The sequence below is a fragment of the Felis catus genome, chromosome A2, assembly GCF_018350175.1.
Source record: "Felis catus isolate Fca126 chromosome A2, F.catus_Fca126_mat1.0, whole genome shotgun sequence".
NCBI classification, from domain to species: Eukaryota; Metazoa; Chordata; class Mammalia; order Carnivora; family Felidae; genus Felis; species Felis catus.
Genome location: NC_058369.1, coordinates 117,882,070 through 117,905,712, shown reverse-complemented (window position 1 = coordinate 117,905,712; position 23,643 = coordinate 117,882,070). Strand labels below are relative to the sequence as shown.

General features: G+C 44.3%; 2 long non-coding RNA genes across 2 annotated transcripts; one reads left to right on the top strand and one right to left on the bottom strand.

The window, feature by feature from the left end:
• Positions 1-5,158: 5,158 nt before the first annotated feature.
• On the bottom strand, positions 5,159-22,681 carry LOC123383912. Its single transcript, XR_006594294.1, has 3 exons — positions 22,407-22,681; positions 13,916-14,092; positions 5,159-5,957 (listed from the first exon to the last, which is right to left on the bottom strand). It is a non-coding gene; the product is annotated as an uncharacterized LOC123383912 (long non-coding RNA).
• LOC123383913 lies at positions 6,545-9,625 on the top strand. The gene is made up of 2 exons (XR_006594295.1): positions 6,545-6,807; positions 8,890-9,625. It is a non-coding gene; the product is annotated as an uncharacterized LOC123383913 (long non-coding RNA).
• Positions 22,682-23,643: the final 962 nt, after the last annotated feature.

Sequence of the window (23,643 nt, the reverse complement as noted above, 5' to 3'; positions counted from 1 at the left end):
AAATACTTTCCAGCTTGCAGTCCCCATTTTCTCAACTCGTCTAAATTTGTGTCCTGAGCCTGCACACCTGAGACCGGTTTCTCTCTTCCCGCACTCCCACCCGACATTCTTGTTTCCCTTTATGCACTTAATAAGGCTGACCACAAACCTGAGTCTTTGTAAATTTGGGAGACGAGACACAAGAAAAGTGTAGAGGAATAAATCAAAACACAAGGTTGATTTTTTTTTTTTTCTTTTTCTGAATGTCAGCTTCGAAAAACTCTTCCTGCTACAGGCTAGGATAAATGTTAATGATTCAAAAGAAGGAAGAAACAGTTGATACATTCATTAATTAGATTGTATTTGTAGCTCTACTACGAAAAACACTTGTTAGCACAAGTGAGATCCTTGACTTACCGCAATTTTTTCTCTCACAATGAAAATATCTTTTTTTTTTTTTATTTTAGCACAGAGCCTGACTCAGGGCTCGAGCCCACGAGCGGGGAGATTATGACCCAAGCCAATGTCAGGCTTAGCTTAACCAACTGAGCCACCCAGGTGCCACTCGAGTTCTCTTTATAGACACATTGCTTAACCTAACCGCTTTCAGAGTTAATGGCTATCTCACAGGGTATTTTAAAACAATGGGTGGGTATTGCTTTACTTTTGTATAAATAAAAGAATCGTCTTGATAATTTTCTCACAAACAAAGGAAGCTGACTACAGAAGCAAATTGATCCCTTCTTTTCTTCAAATAAAAAAAGTGGCCAGTAATTAAAAATGAAATGAAACTTCTTCAGTTTCAAATATTTTAAGCCCCACTGGGCACTCCAATAAAGGTATATAACCAGTTTCCCCTTTTGCTTTGGCTCCCATGGACTCAAACCAAATCTGTACCCACTACTGAATAATCACCCAAGACCATATGACATGGGATTCCAGACGCTGGTGAGCCCCCAGCTACAAATAAGGAAAAATATTAAGACTTTCAAATGGGCAAAAGCAATTACCAGACATCTTGGCAAAGGAATGTTCAAGAGTCTGGGATTATGTGATGTTCTAGGAATGCGCACCCCTGTTTATCTTTGACTAGACTTATTTTACAACTCCTTAAAATACAGAAAACTGATAGCAGTGCAAACAATTGCCTATAAAAATACAGATAGTTTGTCTGCAGAATGTAATTGATGCTTGCTCTATGGGTAGACCGTGTTTTACAAATTCATCTCACCATTTCCTCACTGTATTTATAATTTGTACTTATTTAGAATTTGTTCATCCTTTCCTGCCAAGTCAGTTCCCTCTCCTGTCTCTCTGCTAACCGTCCTCCATCACCTACATACTCGGGTCTTTCCTGGAGCCACTTTCTGCTTGTGGACTGATAACTTTTTATTATTTCCATTATTTATTATTAATTTGCTGAGGTTTTTAGGATGGTGAAGAGATGAATGTGTGTATTCTGTTTCCTGAAAATTTCTCCATGCTTTCTTCATTTTTATTTCTTGTGAGGAGTTGGATCGTATCCCTTCAAAATTCATGTGTTGAAGTTCTAGCCCCAGTACCTCAGAATATGATCCTATTTGGAAACAGGGTCATTGCAGATGAGGTCACATTGGACTAAAGTGGGACCCACATCCAATATGACTGGTGTCCTTATAAAAAGGTGAAATTTGGACACTGACATGCACACAGGAAGAATGCCATGTGAAGACAGTAGTTATGCTGTTAAAAGCCAAGAGACTTCCAGAAGTAAGGAGAAGGCCTGGAACAGATCTTTCCCTAGCTTTTCCAGAAGCAACCAACCTTGCCAAAACCCAGTCTTGTACTTCTGGCCTCCAGAACTGTGAGACAATACATTTCCATTGTCTAAGCCACCCATCTTGTGGTACTTTGTTATGCTGGCCCCAGGAAACGAAAACGCTTTCAAAGTCTTCTTTTGACGTGTGTATTCTTGCAGGTCGCCTCAAATCTTTTATGGAAGAAAGTGGAGAATAAATAAATAAAAATAAGACTGAGGCTTTGGTTACATCCAGCAGCAGCGTCCTAAATGTGGACTGTGAATTGTTGGTGTGCGAGGTAGTGTGTCGACTGTTTTGTAGCATGGATCCAGGAGCTTAGTTTATGTTCGATACATTTTAATTGTTGGTAGTATTATTATTATAACTAAATGTATTTGGTAGTCTTTAATTTCATTCAAAATTGAATTTGGAGAATTTTTATAACTTCTCTGATGGGATTATTTCACTTAAGAAATATTTGAGTCTGGGGGCGCCTGGGTGGCTCAGTCAGTTAAGCGTCTGACTTTGGCTCAGGCCATGAACTTGTGGTTCACTAGTTCGAGCTCTGCGTTGGGCTCTGTGCTGCCAGCTCAGAGCCTGGAGCCTGTTTTGGATTCTGTGTCTCCTTCTCTCTCTGCCCCTCCCCCACTTGTACTCTGTCTCTCTCTCTCTCTCGAAACTAAATAAAACATTAAAAAATTTAAAAAAAAAATAAAGAAATATTTGAATCTGGAGCACCTGGGTGGCTCAGTCAGTTAAGCATCTGACTCTTGGTTTCAGCTCAGGTCATGATCTTGCGGTTTGTGAGTTCAAGCCCCACTTCAAGCTCTGTGCTGACGGTGCGGAGCCTGTTTGGGATTCTCTCTCTCTCCCTCTCTCTGCCCCTCCCCCACTTGCTCTGTTTCTCTCTCAAAAATAAACTTAAAAAAATTTTTTTAATAAAAAAAAAAGAAATATGTGAGTCTGTGCGTCAAGCAGGCACAAGGCTAGATTCTTGCCTATGGGACAGGGAACTTGAAACCAACACTAATAGGGTGTGGTTCTCTCTCTCAAAACACTAGTAATTACGACTGTCTTCTTCTTGGTTTTGTTAGGAGCCTCACCCTCATCCTGGCCCTGGTGAGAGGTTTTAGGAGGCAATACAAATCGGAAAGCACTCGCAGGTTGCTGTTACCCCTGTTAAAGCTAAAGCATTTCTCTAACGGAGAAAGCCTGGTACACTTGGAGATAGACAGTCACACTAAAAATTCCTACATTAAAGATGCTGTACATTAGGTGATGACTTTCCATATCGGTCATTTCTTAATTTATTCTTGACATCATTAAAAAAGTTTTTTTTTTTTTTTTTATTTTTGAGAGAGACAGAGCACGAGTGGGGGAGGGGCAGAGAGAGAGAGAGGGAGACACAGAATCCAAAGCAGGCTCCAGGCTCTGGGCTGTCAGCACAGAGCCCGACGCGGGGCTCAAACCCACACACCATGAGATCATGACCTGAGCCAAAGTCGGACGCTTTACCTACTGAACCACCCAGGCGCCCCTAATTTTAATTTATTTTTGAAACCAGCTCCGTGCTTGGGACACTTTAACAGCCAGGTAATGTTGGAAGCACAGGCTCTTCAGGGACACTCCTCAGGCACAGCTTTACAAAGCCTTAAGAGCACGGGGACTATCCTGCGCTCACTCGGTGGGTCCCCACTCTGGGTGGCAGCCCCCACCCGCTCTGAGCTGAGGCTACAGCTGGGAAGAACTTGGTGGGCAGGTACGTGTTCCGTGCTGAGCGCACACTCCTTGCTTTGCTGTGCAGCTGTGGCCATTTGCATCCGTCGACGCTATTTACGACACTTTGTACTTTCTCAGAAAGAACCATCTCATTTTCTGACTGCAGCTGCCCACACTGGTCTGGCTGCCGCTGGGGTTTTCCAGCAAGCCCCCACGCTGCCACATCACTTCAGACAATTTTCAACACGTTCTAGGGCCTTCTGCAATCCCAATTTACTTGGGTTTCATGTCTGCCCACTCATTCATTTCACCGCTGTGCGATCAGCACCTACTGTGTGCCAGACACTGCTCAAGGCTCTGGGAATTCTAAGACAGATGAGGTGCAAATCTGTCTCTGAGCAGCTTAGAGGCTGCGGGGGAGACTGGCAGGCTTCTGGGAGGTTGGTGTTAGTCTCTACTTTCTCTTCCGTCTGTTTTCAAACCAGATCCTCTGGGGAAACCTGCCACCCTGCAAGCCTGTCTTTCCATTCATTGTCAAACTTTACAACGGGAATACACTTAGTCCTTAAATGCCCTGCAGTGTGGCTTCTTGCCTCCACGCCAGCCCTCTGGTAAGACCACGGGTCACACCTGCCCCTGTGCCCACTGAGGAGTCCAATGCCTTTCGTCGGGTTTCACTTATCTTTTGACGGTGACTATGCAGTGTTCGACCCAGTAAAACACCTGTTGGTCTCGGTACCTTGATTTCATCCTGATCTTCCTTCTCTCTGAACTAGAACCCAGTCAATTCCAGGCCAACATGGTCCCTCCCATTTCACGCTCATTCATCTCGCAGGTGTCACAGATTCCTCTTGTAGCATCTTTCATATCGATGCCTGGTAGTGTTATTTTTGTCATATCGTCATCTGACTTTTCATGTGGATCGTTCTTGTTCTCAGAGCTAATCCTTGTTCTCAGAGCTAATAAGCAACCTCCTCCTGTTGGATATGCTGGAATTGAGGGTAGATTGGCCCCCCGCTTTTTTTAATTAGTTGGCTAGTGCGCCAGGCCTGGTCTTTGAGCCCTCGGATCCATGTCTTGCCCTTCCTCGCTCTGCTCTATATTGCAGGAGACTGACCCCTGCAGGCTGAGTGTCCTAGGACCCTTGTGTCAGCTGGTTGCTGGCGGAGTTTGGTCAGTGGGAGGCACTAATGGGAACTGGATGGTGGGAGGAAGGGAGAAGCCATGGTATTTCTCCTTGTCCTTTCCTGAATCCATAAATGCCTCCCCGATAGCATCTACGGCAGCTCCTTCATGGATCCAGCCCCCCCCCCTGGACCAGCACACTGTGGTTCCAACTTCCACAGGGTGATCTGGCTTCTGGATTCTGGTAACATCATCTTCTCCTTTTGACCCTCTACTCTAAGGGTGGCAGTGAGTTTCTGCTGTTCTAATTTCTGGGTTGCCTTGCCACCTCCTAGCAGCCACTCAGCTTTGTTGTGTCCCGAGAAACCAAAATACTCAGAGTGGTTTCTGTTTCTTGGCTGGACCATGGCTGATATGATTATTCCTTCCTCCTTCTTTCCCTCCCTCCCTCTCTCTTCCCTTTTCTTACCTCCCTCCCTTCCTTCCTTCCTTCCTTTCCCCCTCCCTCCCTCTCTTCCTTCCTTCCTTCCCTCCTTCCTTCCCTTTCTCCTTCCTTCCTTCCTTCTTTCCTGAAAGTAGCAGAACTCATAAGGTGATTGTTTTTGGATTTTATGCCACAGATTATCTTCCCAAAGCAGACTACTACTCTTTGAACCCTTCATACTTCTTTGAATCTCCCAACACCATTGGCATAATATGAATGAAAGAGATGTGTATGGCTGGTCTGGGAGCCTATCATTTTTATAATACATATATGGGCACCTATACCTGACACTCTCTATTCCAGATATACAAATGAAAATTTTGGAGATGATCTATTTGTAAACGGCCAACTTGCTGGAATAACAACAATACAGGTCTGGTTTTTTGAGAACGACTGATTACTAAAATCAGAGAGACTGCCATGTTCCTCCTGGCTAGTTTCATTTCACCTGGGACTGACATTAAAGGAAACATGTTGCTCTGGGTACGGATACAGGTTCTTCACTGCGTCTATCTGTTGGGGACGAACTGGAGCATGAAAGTCAAAGAAAAGGCAATATTATTTCCTCAAAGGTGCCTATCCCTTTTGGAAATAATACTTGACTTTTTTTTCTAATGTCACTGAATTGCTAGCGTCATCAGTAGCAAATCTGGCTTATGGAACCTTCTATCCGCCACGCTAGGAGTCCTTCCTGTGAAATGCCACCCCCTTGATAACATTGAATTGTGGTGTTACATTGCATCACTCAAAGAGGAAATGAGAAATGAAACAAACCTTACATATGCCTCCCTTCTACTCAGCTGTAAGAGTTGGTCTTCTATTTTCTTCTGACGACTGATTATTCTCCATCTCATGGCAATTTCTGTGTCATGCTTTGAAAAGAAGTAAAGGAATATAATGAGAGGGAAACAAGAACCTGTAATTGTTGACCTCTCCATGGACACAGGAATGGATTACATTCTGACATATTTGCCATAAATACGGATACGGAAGGAAGCTGCCTGTTGCAAAAGTCACCACGTGCTGCCAAAGCAAACATAGTTACTATTAAAGATGCCTGTCTTTAGAAAGCACTGAAATGTACCAATTTTTAAAAATTGATCTTTAAAGGTTATAATCAAATCCTCTGATTCATTCTCCCTGTCCCCCCCCGGAAAGGAATCATTTCTTACACGGTTGTCCTAGCAGATAGGGGTTGGAACGGGCATGCCATTTACTGTGCTGTGCTGAGGTAAAGAAGACTAAAGGGAGTGGGGATAATGTTGCCTCAGGGTTTTATGCAAGGAATTGGATAGCTTGGAAGGTGAGCCAGAAACCCACACTCGCAGGCAGTTTCCTAATGATCACAGCAGGAATTTCTGTGGTAATTTTGCATATATAACTTTCATACCTAATTTTCAGTGCTTCTGCACATGTGCCCCAGATGTTTACCCCAAAGCATTTTTTGCCTCCAGCTGGAACATGTTCAGAAACAACCTGTGACATTTTCACATGCACAAGCTAAAAGTGCCCGTATCTATTCCTCAGTGTATCCACAAATGTCCGTTTACTGCTGGTTCATTTTCTGTTCTGTTGCCATTTCACAGCAATAGGTTGAAAGGTGCCCTAAAGGTGATCTTCATGGCTCCCAGTCAAGTGCAGAAAGCCAATGTAAAGACAGAGGCCGACTGTTGGAAAAGGTCATTGCTGCTTTCATCAGCTGACACAGGAACCAATGAACAGGTAACTTATCAATGAAAAAAAAAAAAAAAGCCATGAGCAAAGTCAGCATGTTGCATCTTCAGTTTTGTGTCCTGTGCAGGTTGGAGATCAGCCTTGCTGCTGGCTGGGGGTGGGGTCATGGGGAGGGGGGTGGTGTGTGAGGAGGAAGAGAGAGGATTTGCTTTGGCTGAGAGGACTTTTTTTTTTTTTTAAACAGAATAAAATTAGGTGGAACAGGAAGGCATACATGCATTTATGGAAGGAAAGCATGCTGGTTGCTAAAATTTAGAGCTTCGTTTTTGATGACTAATTCATCTTAATGGAAATAGTACTCTTGGAGGGGTAATAAGGTCAGAGCCAACGGCGGTTACTATGGGTGCAGCTGTGAGTGAACCACCCAAGAATGACGGGCTGTGAGGTTGCTGAGCTTTGCTCAGGCTGTTCCAGTCTTGCACTGTTGCTAGGTGGCTCTTAGTCTTGGATGGACCTCACCCTCATGTGCATACCTCAGTAGAGTCCCTTCATCTCTGAGAGGCCCTCTTTGATCACAAAGATGCCCACTAGCCCTTATTTGACCAGGCTTAACTAGAGATCGCTGGAAGGACTGGTTGCTCAGGTTTTTTGTGTTTTTTTTTTTTTTTTTTCTCTTGCATTATAGAAGTCAGTGCAGGGAAGCTTATATGAGCCAGCAAATTGGAGCCAAGTTGTAGACGTAATTTAAAACATTTGTAAAACAAGCATATATATATATATATATATATATATATATATATATATATATATAAAATTTATATTTCTAGGCTTATAATAAATGTGTTATATAGCATATATATAATATTTACATTTGTCTCTCTGTATTTGTATATACAGAAAGACAGCCCTTTAGACACTTGAGTTTGCAACTGAAAATGGTTTGTGTGTGAGGATTTGGGGATGACATTCTATTTAGTTCTCCCCTGAGTGACTTTGATTTTCCACCATCAAAACAAAATCTACGTGTTTCTTTCACAGCACACACCCTTCACACAACTAGCACAGCATCTGCTCATTGTTCTGCAAGAGTGCTTATTAGTAACTATGAGCTGAGTTAGACGATTTCACTACCTGGATTTTCATCCTGGCTCTGCCACCAGGCAGTAGCTGTGTAACCTTGTCCAGATCACTTAACCTTTTTTGACTTGGGTTTCCTGTTCTATAACCTAAGAGGATTAAAATAGATCAGTGATTCCCAACCTCTGGGCCTCAGCCTATTAGTGAATCACGAAATCAATCTGGTGAGTTGTGATCAGCACTTTTTAAAAAGAACAGAATAGAATAGAAAATATTAGAGTGCATTACACGTGGTATGACTAAATATTGTTTCCAAACATGTCTGTTTCGGTTAAGTCCAGGTTTACATAGTTATCTGTGTACAGGGTTGCGATGCGAAATGTTTTTCTTACTAAAGGTGATTGTCAAAGAGGCTTGAAAACACTGAGACAGATGATCTCTTGGGGTTCAAACCTAAGACTCCCTGAAACAGGCACCCATAGTCAACCAGTTCATGTAGTAGCACATATCATCAAAGAACTGAGAGTGTGGTTAAGAAAATGGGAGTGGAAAGGCATGTGGAGCTCCCCCTTGTCAGGATGAGCCTCTAGCTTACTGAGAAAGGGACTCTCCAGAGAGAGGACACCCTGGTGGCCAAGACCACGGAGAGAAACATCCAGTGCTCCAGCTCATCCAGACTGTTCACCAGGATATTGTGATGATTCCTGTGGCACCTGTCTCTCTTCACCTCCTCACACTTCAATCCCCATCCCCCAACGCCCAGTCTCCCTCCTTCTCCAAAAGAGTGTGCAGGAGGGAGAAACGATCAGGTTATTTTGGGGATGGTCTCGGGCACTTGAAGAAAGCACCGTGGCATTTTTCCTCTGATTCTCTTTGAAAGACTAATGTCCAAGACCAACTCTTAAAAAGGAAGAGATCATCGAATGGCTGACAGCCCACAAAGCCTGCACTTGAAAATCAAGTGCCTTGTCTCTAAAAAAAAAAAAAAAAATGTTTCTCACGCACAATGTTGCCCTGGTTTCATTTACTCTGAAAGAGATTTGGTCTTTACAGGAAAACCCTCACTATTGTTAACAAGATCTATCTCGCAAAAAAATGTTGTTGACCTCTCTCTCCCCTGTTCCATGGTGGAGGTGCGGGCTGAAGAGGAAGGAAGGTGAGTGTCCTCTGCCCTGTTATTTATTCTCCCTGAACTTTTTGAAAATGCATGGCTGGTACTAGCCCATCTCTCCCTGACTCACCCAGAGGAAGGGTGCCTTTTTCTAAGTGACACCAAGGTGCTGTATGGACTGGCAGCCGTCCTGGGTGTGAGTTATCGGTCCCAAAACTCTGTGTTAGGTGCTGTAGGGAGATTTGTTGGAAGTGTTCCTGAAGTGTAAAGGGGAAAGCGACCGAGTGGTGCCTGGTCAGCCAAAAGAAAGTCAGAACTCCAAGCGAAGGGAACAGAACACTGGAACACGTGGGGCTCTGCATCGTGCCAAAGGCTGTCCTCCACTGGTGCCATTGGATCTTGCCATCAAAATCCCATCAGTGAGGAGAAGTAAGCCTGAGGATCGGTACCCGTTCCAATAGCACGACTCACATGAAACAGACAAAACTGAATCCAGAGCAGGGTGATCCCCGATGCCAAGGTTAATAAATTTGAACTGAGCTGCATTTACAATGCACACGTCAGCTTTTGATTCAACAAGAGATTCCTTGATCCTGAGTGAATCCAACACTGTATTGTGACATGGAGAATACATGGAGAAATAAAATTATAAAAAGTGAATCATTCTGAAAGATTAAATGAGGTCCCAGCAGAGTCTCTTTCTCTCTTCTTTCATTTTTAAAAAAAAAAATTTTTTTTTAACATTTATTTATTTTTGAGACAGAGAGAGACAGAGCATGAACGGGGGAGGGGCAGAGAGAGAGGGAGACACAGAATCGGAAACAGGCTCCAGGCTCCGAGCCATCAGCCCAGAGCCTGACGCGGGGCTCGAACTCACGGACCGTGAGATCGTGACCTGGCTGAAGTCGGACGCGTAACCGACTGCGCCACCCAGGCGCCCCTCATTTTTTTTTTAAAAGAAACAAACTTTCTGACTAGTTTGGAGGCTTTAACAAAGTACCATCTGATTTTGCAGCCAACATTTTAAAAAGATATTAAGATATTGCTTAAAAAGCCATTTGCGCCATTCATAGGATATCTGGTGAAGGTGACTTTTCTCCAAAAATAATACAATTACTTTAAGAGGTATTCTAGGTTGTTGGTGGTTGGGACATACAAAGAAAAAAAAACTCACTGAATTCATGATAGACTCTGTATTTTACATGCTTTAAATAATAAAAAGGTGTTTGGGGTGCCTGGGTGGCTTAGTCGGTTAAGCATCTGACTTAAGCTCGGGTCATGATCTCACGGTTCATGGGTTCGAGCCCTGCATTGGGCTCCGTGCTGACAGCTCAGAGCCTGGAGCCTGCTTTGGGTTCTGTGTCTCCCTCTCTCTCTGCCCCTTCCCCACTCACTCTCTGTCTGTCTCACACTCAAGTCGGTTAAGCTTCTGACTCTTGATTTTGGCTCGGGTCATGATCTTACTGTTCGTGAGATCAGGCCCCAAGTCAGGTTCTGGGCTGTTGGCTGCAGCTGCTTGGGATTCTCTCTCTTCCTCTCTTTCTTCCCCTCCCCCACGCTTGCTCGTGCTCTCCCTCTCTCAAAAAAAAAAAAAAAAAAACAATCCCACAAAGAATGTCAGGCTACAGTGTTATTTCTGAAAGCAAAAGTCATTTTTCCTCTATTATTGAGGGGCAGGTTTAGAATGTCCTGGATAGCTTTAATGAATACCTGTTGGGTAATTTTATAACCCTTTACTGGATATTCAACAGACTGTTATGTGAGGAAGTATTGGAAAATTTATTTTATGCAAGTTTGTCCTTCACTGTCTTTGTTTATATCATCTAATCTAAGCACACTGATTCGTTCATTTGACAACTATTTATAGAATGCCTAAGATGTGTGCTGGCCTCTGGAGACAGGGGTGAAAGACCAAGTGTCTGCCCTCGGGGAGCTTATAGCTTCTGGGAGAGGGGGAGAAAGATCATTGCGTAAGCATGTTAGATGGTCAGAAGAAGGGTAAGGGATGGTCGGAAGCCCTGAGGGTGTGGGGGAGGGGGAGAGGGGAGCTGTGTTATTTCATATAGTTCCAGGCACAGTTCCAGAAGGGTAGCCATGTCATTATTTTATCACTAAAGTGCTGTAGAGCAGAGACAAGAAAGAGGGGAGGGAGGCTATAAAGGCCAGGGAAACAAATACTTGTCCAGACCTTTTAGCTTCAATGGGAATGAGGTACTAAGCAGACTGAAAATTGGGGGAGAAGGTTCTGAGAATTTAGTACGAGACTCTCTTTCTAGAAGTCTGTGCTATATGGCTTTCCCGAGTCCTTGGGTTTTCTGAAGTCTCCTGGCAAGAGGGGCTTCTGGGAAAACAGGCTCTTCCCTCATGTTAGAGCAGGGGAACAAAAGGGAGGGGAAAGAACAAAACAAGGTTGAGCAGCTGGGGTGTTGGGCAGGCTGTTCACTCTGCAAGACACCCCAGCTTGGAGAACTGATTCCCCCCATCTCTCCTCCCTCATAAAGAAAACTGAGAGCCTGGAGAAAAGGAAGAGCAGTTCTATGGGAACGTACTGTTGTTTTCATGGGACACAAAGTTGAGGGATTTCAAGAGAGGTTGAGGGTACCTGTATGCATGGTTCTCTTGGGGGTGGGGGTTGATTTGCAAAAGGTGCTATTAAAGGGGCTTCTACATCGTTAGCAGAGTATTAGGAAGCTACCCGATAGACTTCACTTTATACGATCAACATCTGAGGGGCAAAATCAGTACTGATTACGAAATTTAAAGTTTAGAAGCTGGGGGGAACCTGGGTGGCTCAGTTAGTTAAGCGTCCAACTTCAGCTCAGGTCATGATCTCACGGTTCATGGGTTTGAGCCCCGCATCGGGCTCTGTGCTGACAGCTCAGAGCCTGGAGCCTGCTTCGGATTCTTTGTGTCCCTCTCCCTCTCTGCCCCTTGCCCGCTCATGCTCTGTCTCTGTCTCTCTCAAAAGTGAATAGACATTTAAAAAATTAAAAAAAAAAAAAAAAAGATTAGAAGCTGGGTTTTTTCTGACTATGGTGTTTGAGAAATTAAATAGCTTGAGATTTGAGACAGAATTTCCCAGTGATTTGTAAATGTGAGATTCACCTGATGCCATTTGATCAATATTTTTTAATTGGGGGGAGGGGGACATTTGCACTTCAATTTGGCCATACTTTCAGATGCTATGAGCAAGCACCTTTGTGTGCAAATCGAAAGTCAGATGATTACATACCTAGCCCAGCTTTTCTACTTCCGCTAGCTTGGACATAATGATCTCTATTGAATATTTAGTTTAGAGCACTTTGTTTTGCAGAGAATCTTTAGGAAAAATCTTTCCCACCGGTAGATTTGTTTTAGGAGAGTCAGCAAGCAACAAGCAGGACTGACCTGCTTTCAGGAATAAATGGCCTTCTACAATCTCCCGTTCAATTAAACAAACACGCTGAATACAGACAGACTTGCTGGGCAGGATCTTGACTTGGGTTTCTACTTTAATTCTACTTTAAATCTACTTTAATTCCCCTTTTCCTTGAATTGTGGTTCTCGTATACCTCACTGGAAGTTTGGGGGTGGCTGCAAAGCCTGGATTGCATCCAGACTTTACTTATGCCATCTGGGTCATTAGTTCACTTCTGTTGGTTAAGCTGCACAGACGAAGGCCACCCTTGGGGGTTTAGCTTTCATACTGGACCCTCTGCGGAAACAGTCATGAGCTCAGTGAGACGGTTCACAGGTGGGCAGGTCTCTGTTGCTTTAGGAGGGTCACTGACACCAGCTCATCTCTCCCCTTTGATTGATGGCATCATCTCCAACATGATATATACCTGACTTTTAAAATTTCCGAACTTCTTGGTGGAAGGCAGCTAAAAATGACCTCTTCGTGCCCACTGAGAAAGAATTGTCTCTGAAACACTGTATCCAACATCGACTATTGGATAAAGTTTATCTAATTTTCTTGTTTCTCTTTCTCCCACTTCATTTTTGATCTACTGTACTGAGTTTCACCTCACGTTTATAAATCTGATTTGAGTGGAATTTCCCCTTCTGATCTGACATCAAGATCAGATTGCAAGAGGGGCGCCTGGGTGGCGCAGTCGGTTGAGCGTCCGACTTCAGCCAGGTCACGATCTCGCGGTCCGTGAGTTCGAGCCCCGCGTCGGGCTCTGGGATGATGGCTCAGAGCCTGGAGCCTGTTTCCGATTCTGTGTCTCCCTCTCTCTCTGCCCCTACCCCGTTCATGCTCTGTCTCTCTCTGTCCCAAAAATAAAATAAAACATTGAAAAAAAAAAATTTAAAGATCAGATTGCATGAATAACAATCCTTGTAGAAATAATCTGTGGATAGGCCTTCCTATGTGTGTGTGTCTCCCTCTCACTATATATATACACACATGCATATATTCTATGATATGTTCATATATGTATAATATCCATACATATATGTATATTTGTACTTATGTATATATATACACTATATATATGTATGTATATATGTATATGTGCTTATGTACTTACGTACTTATGTGTGTGTGTATATATATATACATACTTTTATATAGTGTGTGTATATTCATAGTATATATAGTACTTATGTGTATATAGGTACTTATGTGTATATATATATACGCACTATACCATGAATATATTGTATGAATATATACTATGAATATACTATGAATATAGTATAGTATAGCTCTTCCTTGGAGCCTCCACTCTATACATCACAACTGGAGTATCAGCAGGGAGAGAGTGATTTGTTCTTTAGGAGGGGAAGAGCAGCTTCCTGCTTTGGAGGAGCACAACATGCTTTCAATGGTAATTCCCTACATGATTGCAGTGCCTAAAAGTCCACAGAATCCCATGAAAAACAACCTTTGATGTCCCAACGCTTCCGAGTCAAGTTCAGAGCCCTGAGTCCAGCATTCAAAGTACCTATCTGACATTATTCCTTTTCCTTTTTTGCTCATACCTCTGTTTTCCCCTCTGTTTCTGCTATTCCTTCCTCCTGGAATGTTCTTTCCTCTTGCTTGAAAGGCAGTCAAGAGTAATTGTTCAAGACTCTCATTGTCTGGGTTCAAATCTCAGGTCTCCACTTATTAGCTATGCAACCTCTGTGTTTGATCTCCGGGTGCTTCAGTGTACTGTGCTGTAAGAGAAAGATAATATTAGTGCAACTTTACAGGACTATGTATGTTATATAATTTATTATATGTGAAGCAGCAGAACAGAGCTTGATGCAGAGTAAGTGCTCAAGAAGTGTTTATTACAATTTCTGCACGTCTAAATCGGACTCATCTTTCAAGGCTCCAGGCAAGGGCTATCCTCTTCCCCAAGGCCTCCTCCAGTATCCCCAGTTCTGAGTTCTTTTTCCTGTCTCTTGTTTCTCAGAGCACATCTGTAACTGTTGCATGGCACTTGCAATCTTATTTGCATCTATGTCTTCTCTTCTCTACTAATCTGTGAATGTTTGAAGGTAGGAGCTGCAATACTGCAGTGCAGTCCTGAGCTACCATCGATGTCACAGGTGAAGGGCACAATCCTCAACAAAACTATTCCCATTTTAGGTTCAGACACCAGCAGCCCTGCCAGAGGTCCCCAGGCCACCTGCACTCCTGACCAACTGGCTACAAATTCAGAGGTTCTCATGACCCCCGTGAGGTTTGATAATTCACTAGAAGGACTCACAAAACCAGGAAAGTGCTGTCCTTATGATCACAGCTTCAAAAAAGATATAAATCATGACTAGCCAAATGAAGAGACACATAGGGTAAGGGTCCCAAACGCAGAGATTCCGTGTCTTCTTAGTGTGGACTCAGGACACTAAGTCCTGGGCACACTAATGGGTTCACCAACCATAAATTTCACCCGAGTTTTGGGGGTCCAAAATTTTTACTAGGGTTTCATTATTCAGGTGTGATTAATTGAATCATTGATCACATGATTGAACTCGATCTCAAGTCCTTCTTTCTTCCCTGGAGATCAGGTTGATACCATCCGGATCAAAGACCCAACCCTCTAATTACACGGTTGGTCTTTCCATCATGGCCAGCCAGCCACCCTGAGTCATCTTGTTTATCATAAACTCAAGTGTCTCTCATCTTGAGACCCACCGTGGATAACAAAGTTACCCCTATCGCTTGGCAAATTCCAAGGACTTAGAAACCCCCTCCCAGGAGCCCAAAGACAAAGACCGGACAAATTCTTCATTATAGAACAGGAGCCATATCTGATTTGTCTTTGAATCCCCTCCTGTGCCTAATAATTTGCACACAATGGGCACTCAAATTTACTAAAAGTATAGGCAAAGGTGGCCTTTAGAAAGATAACTTTATGTAGCATGGATTACAGAGGTCAGCTAAGACTACTGTTAATAGACCTGATGTTATTTCATTGACTCTTTTGGTACGCTGGTGAGACTGAAAAAATAGAAATCTTAACCGAGTTAAGTTGTTCTATCACCCTCCATGTCCCAACTATAAAGTGATTTTCCATATGTCGAATTTATCCGAGAGAGCCCTCCCCGGGAAGTTAAAGGTGGTCTTGAGCGTGAAGGACTTTGGCCTCTCATGATTTAACTGATTAAAAGACATAGCTTATGATAATGTTACAAAAAGGATGGAACTCATTATTACCATTAATAATACTCTCTGGGGATCTTTGAGGTTGCTTATCATGATGATGCATTCACAGCATCTACACTCCATGATATTAGGGATTTGCTTCAAAATAATCGTGAAGGGGGTGGGAGGAGCAAATGTCACAAGAGTATTCATGAGTTAATAATTATTGAAACTGGTGACGGGTAATAGATTTCGTTATGCTCTTTATACAATGTTTATATCTATTCTATAGAGTATATTTATATTCTTTTCCCATTTGTATATTTTTGGAGATTTTTCATGATAAAAAGCAAAAAAAAAAAAAAATCTTTGCCTCCCAAACTGAAGCTCTCACACAAAGTAGTATGTAAAGACTCAGGGGCCCCTTCACTTTAGGTAGTGCATCTTAAAAGCCAGTACTCCACCCAACGGATGTGTCTGTGGTGTCCAACACCCAAAGATGGATGGAAGTGTTGACATCTGGATGCCAGGTATCACTGCTGCCCCAAAGACAGCTGCCCCACTCACATCCATCCTCCTACCCACACTTGGTACCAGCTTCACTCGGCAGACCCTATGCAAGCCAATCTTCTCATTGGAAACACTGACATTGAAGGTCCCCTGAGTTCTGATAAGTGCTTGTCAGTGCTTCATTCAAGGAAACAGAAAAACAAATCAACAAAGCTGGTTTATTCTTTTAGGGGCTGTGGCATCAAAGATGGAAGTCAAAAATAACAGCAATGCCAGGATTGTTGTAGGATGGTGAGACCAAGCCCCTTTAGACCATGACTAGATGGACCAACCTTATGAAATGATGGGAGGCAGGTCAAGGGAACAGGGAATGTGATTCTTCAACATCGAAATCAAAAGTGTAATGAGTCAGGGCAGTAACAAATTCACCGGGGCTGGACTAGAAATTTACAGACTGTCTATCTCAGCTCCTGTCGCAGGAGGTACACAAAATATGGCCGGCTCCCGGGGCACACCGAAGGCAAGCTCCAAGAAATTTCTGGAGGCACTGCTTCTGCTGGCATGAAATCCCCGCTGGGGTATGGGTCTCTAAGAATATGAGGTTCATTTGGAGCGTAAACTGAAAACAACTATTGCACAAACCCAGATACAGGTGGCTGTGAAGAAGTCTGTTTAACCAGCAGGATTGCAAATAGCCAATCTGCAACAGAGTTTGCTTTTAAGAGCTTGAAAGGAAATCTAAGCTAAGTGGTAGCACCAACCACGAATTATTATTATTTTTAATGTTTATTTAATTTTTGAGAAAGAGATTACGCACGCGAGCTAGCAGAGGAGGGGCAGGGGTGGAGGGGTGGACAGAGGATCCGAAGCAGGCTCTGTGCTGACAACAGTGAGCCCCATGTGGGGCTTGAACTCACAAACCGTGAGATCACGGCCTAAGCCGAAGTCAAACACTTTACTGACTGAGCCACCCGGGCGTCCCCCAAAAATCATTTTAATCTAATACATACAAAACATACATATCTCACGTGTGTACAAGTTACGAAGCATAATAAGATGAACACTTAGGAGCCCATTGTCCAATTTAAGAACTAGAGCATTACCAGATACATCCTCCTACCCTCCTTCCCTCTGCCCCCCTCACCAGTAATCACTGTCCTGAACTGTTTACCATTTCCTTGCTTTTTTTTTTTTTATCACTTATTATGAATCTGTGAAAAAGCACATTGTTTGATTTTGCTTGTACTTGATTTATAAAAATGACCTCATAATGCTTGTACTCCCCTGGAATTTGTTTTTTTCCTACTTAACATGTTTCTAAGCTTCATTCATAGCCATGTGAGGAACTGTAGTTCATTCATTTTAATGGCTAGAATAATCCATCGTGAGAATAGACCACAATTTTTCCATTCTGCTGTGGCTATTTTCAGTGTTTCCATGCTATGAGCGGTGCTATGATCATTCTCTGACACACCAGGAGGCACATATGTACAAGAGTTTCTCTGGGTGGAAACACTGGACACCAGGCATGTGAATGTTCACCTTTACATGATAAGCGATACAAGGTAACGCCAAATTGTTTTCCAAAGTAGTTGTACCAATTTATACTCCCAGCAGCACTGTGTAAACATTGCAATTCATTTATATCATCACCAATTGCTTATGTTGTCAGACTTTTGAATTTTTGCTCATCTAATGGCTATAAAATGGTATCTCACTGAATATCTCACTTAAATTGCATTTCCTCGTTACTAATGAGGCTTAACATATTTACCTATGCTTATTTGCCATTTGTTTTTTTCCGTGAGATGCCTGCTTTTCCTTTGTATCCATTTTTCCCCCCTGTAGGGCTTTTTTTTCTTACTGATTTTGTAGGCGTTCTTTATACACAAAGAACCGGATGGAGCTCGCAAAATATACAGTTCATCTCCCCTCATATGGCTGATGAGGAAAACAAATGCAGAGAGGTAAGGTAACTTGCCAAAGATCAATTTGTGATAGCAGACGTGCTGAGAGGAACACCTGAAAAAATGTTTTCTAATATTTTATTTTTATTTTTGAGAGAGAGAGGGACAGCATGAGCAGGGGAAGAGCAGAGAGAGAGGGAGACACAGAATCCAAAGCAGGCTCCAAACTCTGAGCTGTCAGCATAGAGCCTGAAGCGGGGTTCAAACTCACAAACCATGAGATCATGACCTGAACTCATGTTGGACGCTTAACCAACTGAGCCACCCAGGCACCCCGAGCACCTGAAACTTTTAGCCCCAAATCAAAATTATTTTCTCATTATACCATGAAAACTCCCTTTATTCATTTGTCTTGTTTTCTTTAAAAATTTTTAAAGTGCCCCGAGGAATATATGTTAATGGTAGAAAAAAGAAAAACAGACACGAGCAACAGGAAGACTGTAAAAATTTAATCCCACCTTCTAGATACAACTACTGTTCACAGTCTGCATTTCCTTTCCAGACAGTAACTATGATAGATATTTATTACGGAATGCTTACCATAGACTAATTAGTAATGGGGTGCTCACTATATGCCAGGCATGGTTCTAAACACTTTACATGCATGGCTTCTTTTTGTTTTTAAATTTTTTAACATTTATTTATTTTTGAGAGACAGAGCATGAGGAGGAGGAGAGAGAGAGGGAGATACCGGATCTGAAGCAGGCTCCAGGTTCTGAACTGTCAGCACAGAGCCCGACGTGGGGCTCGAACCCATGAACTGTGAGTTGATGACCTGAGCCAAAGTCAGACGCTTTACTGACTGAGCCACTCGGGTGCCCCCACATGCACTGATTCTTTTGATCTTCTTCACAACGTCATGATGAAGATTATCACCTGCATTATTATATGCTGATTATCCTGAGTACAGTAGACAGAATAACAGCCTCCTAAAGATGTCCATACCCTAATCCCAGGAACCTATGAGTATGTTATGTTATATGGTAAAGGAGAATTGAGGTAGCAGATGGAATTAAAGTTGCTAACAAAAATAATTAAATCATTTTAATTTATATTTAATCCTAATTAAAATAGGGAGAGTGTCCTGGATTACTCAGGTGGGCTCAATGTTATCACAAGTGTTCTTAAATGTGTAAAAGGGAGACAGAAGAGTCAGTGTGGGAGTGATACAATCTGAGGAAGCTTTGATCTACCATTGCTGGCTTTGAAGTTGAAGGAAGGGGACCATAAGCCAAGGAATGCAGGCAGCCTATAGAAGCTGGAAAAGGGGAGAAGGTAGTCTCCCACAGAGTCTCCAGAAAGGAACAACCCTGCCAACATCTGGATTTTAGTCCAACATAGAAGACAGAGTAATGGTCTGCCAAGATGTCCCCATCCTAATCTCTGGAACCTAGGAATGTCAGGTCATATGGCAAAAGGAACTTTGCAGATGTGAAAAAGAATCTGGAGATGGGAGAGTACCCTGAATTCTCCAGGTGGGCCCAATAAGCCACATGAATCCTTTTTAAAAAAATGGTGGAAATGTAAGATTCAGAGAGGAGATGAGACCGAAAAAGCAGAGGTTGGAGTCCTGTGTTCTTAAAATGGAGGAAGGGGCCACAAGCTAAGGAATGCAGGTGGCCTCTAGAAAAGGTAAGCTAACAAATCCTCCCCTTGAACCTCTATAGGGGGGTGTAACCCCATACACGCCTTGATTCTGGCCCAGTGAAACCCATTGTGGACTTTTGACCAATTGTCAAAAGTTGACCAAGTGTAAGATAATAAATTCGTGTTGTTTTAAGTCACTGTGACAATCTGTTAGACCGGCAACAGGAAACAAAAACACCTCGTTCACAGCTGACCAAAGACACACAGCTAGTTAGTGGTAGAGATAGGAACTCAAGCCATCCGGCTCCAGAGTCCATATCTTTTACCACTACGAGATAGACATAGATAGATAGAGATTTAAATAGTACATATATTTCAATACATGCATATCTTCTACATTACTTTAATACCCATTCAGCACTACCATATTAAATAGTTGTGTTCCACTGAATAAATATACCATTACCATATGTTATTTACTAAATCCCCTATTATTGGATACTTAGGTTGTTTCTAATGTTTCAATATTTTAAAGTTGGCAGTAATAAACATCTTTCTAGTGATATTAATAACTTCTTTAGAAAAAGTGCTTAGTAATGCTAGGGCAAAAGAAGTGCATTTAAAAAAAATGGCCAAATTACCCTCCACAAAATAGCGCTGCAATATAATTTAAAGGAAATATAATACACGAGAGCAAGAAAATACATACTTCTCATTTCTGCAACACTTCTAGTAGTAATCTACTTTTCTTATCCATGGTGTATACTTGACTTAATTGCATTTCTTTTTTTTTTTTTTTTTCAACGTTTATTTATTTTGGGACAGAGAGAGACAGAGCATGAACGGGGGAGGGGCAGAGAGAGAGGGAGACACAGAATCGGAAACAGGCTCCAGGCTCTGAGCCATCAGCCCAGAGCCCGACGTGGGGCTCGAACTCCCGGACCGCGAGATCGTGACCTGGCTGAAGTCGGACGCTTAACCGACTGAGCCACCCAGGCGCCCCGCATTTCTGTTTTGGAAGGTTTTACTATATCATTTTTTTCTAGCTAGCAAGTATTTAGCGATATCTGGACTAACCCTGTAATTTATAGATAAAGCTCCTGGGGCCCAGAGAGGTGAACAGACTAGGAAGGGCTCCCTTGGTGGGGCATGACTGGCCAGCACTCCCTGACCCAACCCCAAGTTAGTGTCTTTCCAGAGGGGCAGTAAACTGACTCCTTGAAGACAGCCCCTAAATTGGTACCATTATTGATTTTTTTCCTTCAGAGCATGCCAGAAATCTTGTTCTCATTCAACAGAAGCATATTTTAGGGGCTCCAGATTAATAATGATCAGTATGCTCAGTAAGAAAAGACAAACTTCTGGCACTTTCCTAGAGTAGCCTATTTTTCTTTTCTCATTGTGAAATTTGGTAGGATTGATGGCAGACAGCAACTTCCTCCTCCCCAATGTTTTACGTAGGAGTTTTTAGAGCGGATAACCAGAGGTTTTCCATCATTACCTTTTTACCTAAGCGTGGATCATTTTCTAACAAGGTTTGCCTGTTACCCAACAGCACTAAGGTTACTCTGTCCTGGAAGGTGACGTACACAATGGTATACACACTCCTTCCTTCTCGCTGAAGCAAACAATGAAATAGGAAAACACGCTGCCATTTTCTGACTGACCTCAATCGCCGAGGGTGGACCCCGCACGTTACATCAGCAGGCCGGCTCCATTACACTGCCCTGGGCTGTGCTCGAGCTACTGAAATATTGATTTTTACAGAGCCGGCGCGCACACACACTGAAAAATCAATATTCCAGTGCACACAACAGAACAGGCGGCAGAGCCCGGACCGACTCCTAGGCCCAGCAAGCACTGCCGGCAGGCCTTGGCCGAGGAGGGGGTGGGGGGCTGGAGGAGACAATGCCGGGGGAGAGGCCCCTGCAAACCCGGGAGGGGTCAGATAAACAACCAAGTGTGGAGAGGGAAGAGAAAGGAGAGTGGAGAGAAAGATCCTTGAGGATAAAACAGTTGGAAGGAGCAATGATTTATCCTTCCATTGGGGGGAAATGGGGAGAAGGAGAGAGTAAATTAAGAAGAGAGGATGGGAGTAATTTTACAGGTAAGAATCTTCCCATGAATTTTTTTTTTGTTTGTTTTTCTGTATCATTCGGTCAGATTTATAATGGAAAAATTATAAAGATGATACAGATATTTTCTTACACAAAGGGAAAAAACTAGGCCAATCCTGATAAGTCTTTATATTTAAAAAAAAAAAACGGAGCTCCTCTCCTGTTTCTTGGTGACTAGAAGCTGGCAGATTTTGCAATAACCATCAAAGAGTCAGCATTTATAATCCGAGCTCTACCTTTGCATTGCTGTTCCTTTCTTTTCCTTGGGGAAGGGGGAGGGAGGGAAGACATCCCGGTCATGTGGCCATTCATCGATTCCCTTTCTTTCTAGAAAAGCACCTTTGGCGTGCTTGGGGAAACACGTCAGGAACTGATTCTTTTTACATGCCCCAAGACTTCTCCGGGAATTTGGAGCTCCCCAGAGTCACACCTCCACCCAGATATGGGGACGAGAACGTGTCCCAGGTTCCACTCTCCGGTGTCCAGTACTAGTCAGAGGGCGGGGTGGAGACGGACCGGCCTTTCGGTTAGTTCTTGTAGACATGTTAAAAAAAAAAAAAAAAAAAAAAAACAACCAAAAAAACAACCACCAGAACTGGCAACTTTAGTTAGCATTTTGGCCTCTTTTTATTTTGGGGCGGGAGAAGGTAGTTAATTAAAAGGGAATACTTTTAACCTCGATGAATTCTTGATTTTGCTTTGTCCTAGAATTCTCTTACCGGGAATCTCGCTATTAGTTGTAACTCCCTGCCAGAGGAGGAAACTGCCCTCCCCGGGGTTTCCATTCCGTTCTCTGCCCTGCAGGCAGCGTTGCCGCTTCCTCCTCCCAGCCCAGGAAAGACCCGGGGTCCAACCTGGGTTTGGGTTCGGGTCTGCTCTGGTGGAAGGGGCTCCAAAGGAAGCGGGCATTCCGAGGCACCTTGCAAAACGCGGGATCCTCAGGCCGACTGCTATCGGCCGGGGACAGGGACCAGTAGTCAGCGCCGGCGGCAAAAGCAGCAGGGTAGAGGAGGAGGGTGGGGGGGCAGGGGGGCGGGGCCGGACGCCAAGCCAGGTGGCCACCTGGAGCGCCCCGCCCCACGTGGCCCCTCCCCGGCCCGTCCTCCGCCCCCACCCCGTGCGCCCCGCCCACTCCCGCCCCGCCCCCTCCCCCTCCCCCTCCCCCAGCCCCGTGCGGCCGCTCTATTTGCATAAGGAGGCGGCTCCAGGGCCCGCCCGGGGCGCACGTGACCTCGGGGGAGGCGGAGGGAACCTGCTGACTTGACACGAGCCGCTGTGCGGCTCCCCTTGGCGCGGAATAGCGAGAGCAGCCGTGACCTCCGACCCCGCCCGCCGGCAGCCAATAAGAGCGCAGGTCGTCTCCAAACCCAAAATTTCCACGTCGGCAAAAGTCAAGATGGAAGGGAGCGGAGCGGAGCGCGAAGGGGGGAGCCCGCCCGGAATGCCTGGCGGCCGGCGCTGGAGTGGCAGGCTGGGGAGCCTGCGGCGGGCGCCGAAGGGGCCACACGGGAGGGCACCCCGGCCTCCGTCGGCCGGAGCGCGACCACCCGCCCCTAGCCCCAGGCGCCTCTGGGAGCCCCGCACTTTACCAGCCGCCTGTGCACCCCGGCCCAGGGGACGCAGCCCACTGCACCTCCGGCCCGGGCTATGGGGGGACGTAGGGGAGGGGACGGTGGCGGGAGGTTTGCGGGGGGAGGTGGGGAAGACACTTTCCAGACCTGTTGCACGGGTGCAACAGCTGTTCAGGTGCGGTACGTAGGGGGAGGGGGTGATCGGGGTGAAGAAGGAGGGTGGTCTCCTATGCTGTAGGGGCTGGGAGTGCAGGGCGGGGGCTACAAGTAGGGGGCTGTGTGCAAGGGGAAAGGTTGTGTGCAGACGAGTTCCACGGGAAGCTTTCTGCCTAACGGGGCAGGGAGAATCTCAGAGTGGGTGGGTGGAGCGGAGGGGAGAGGACTG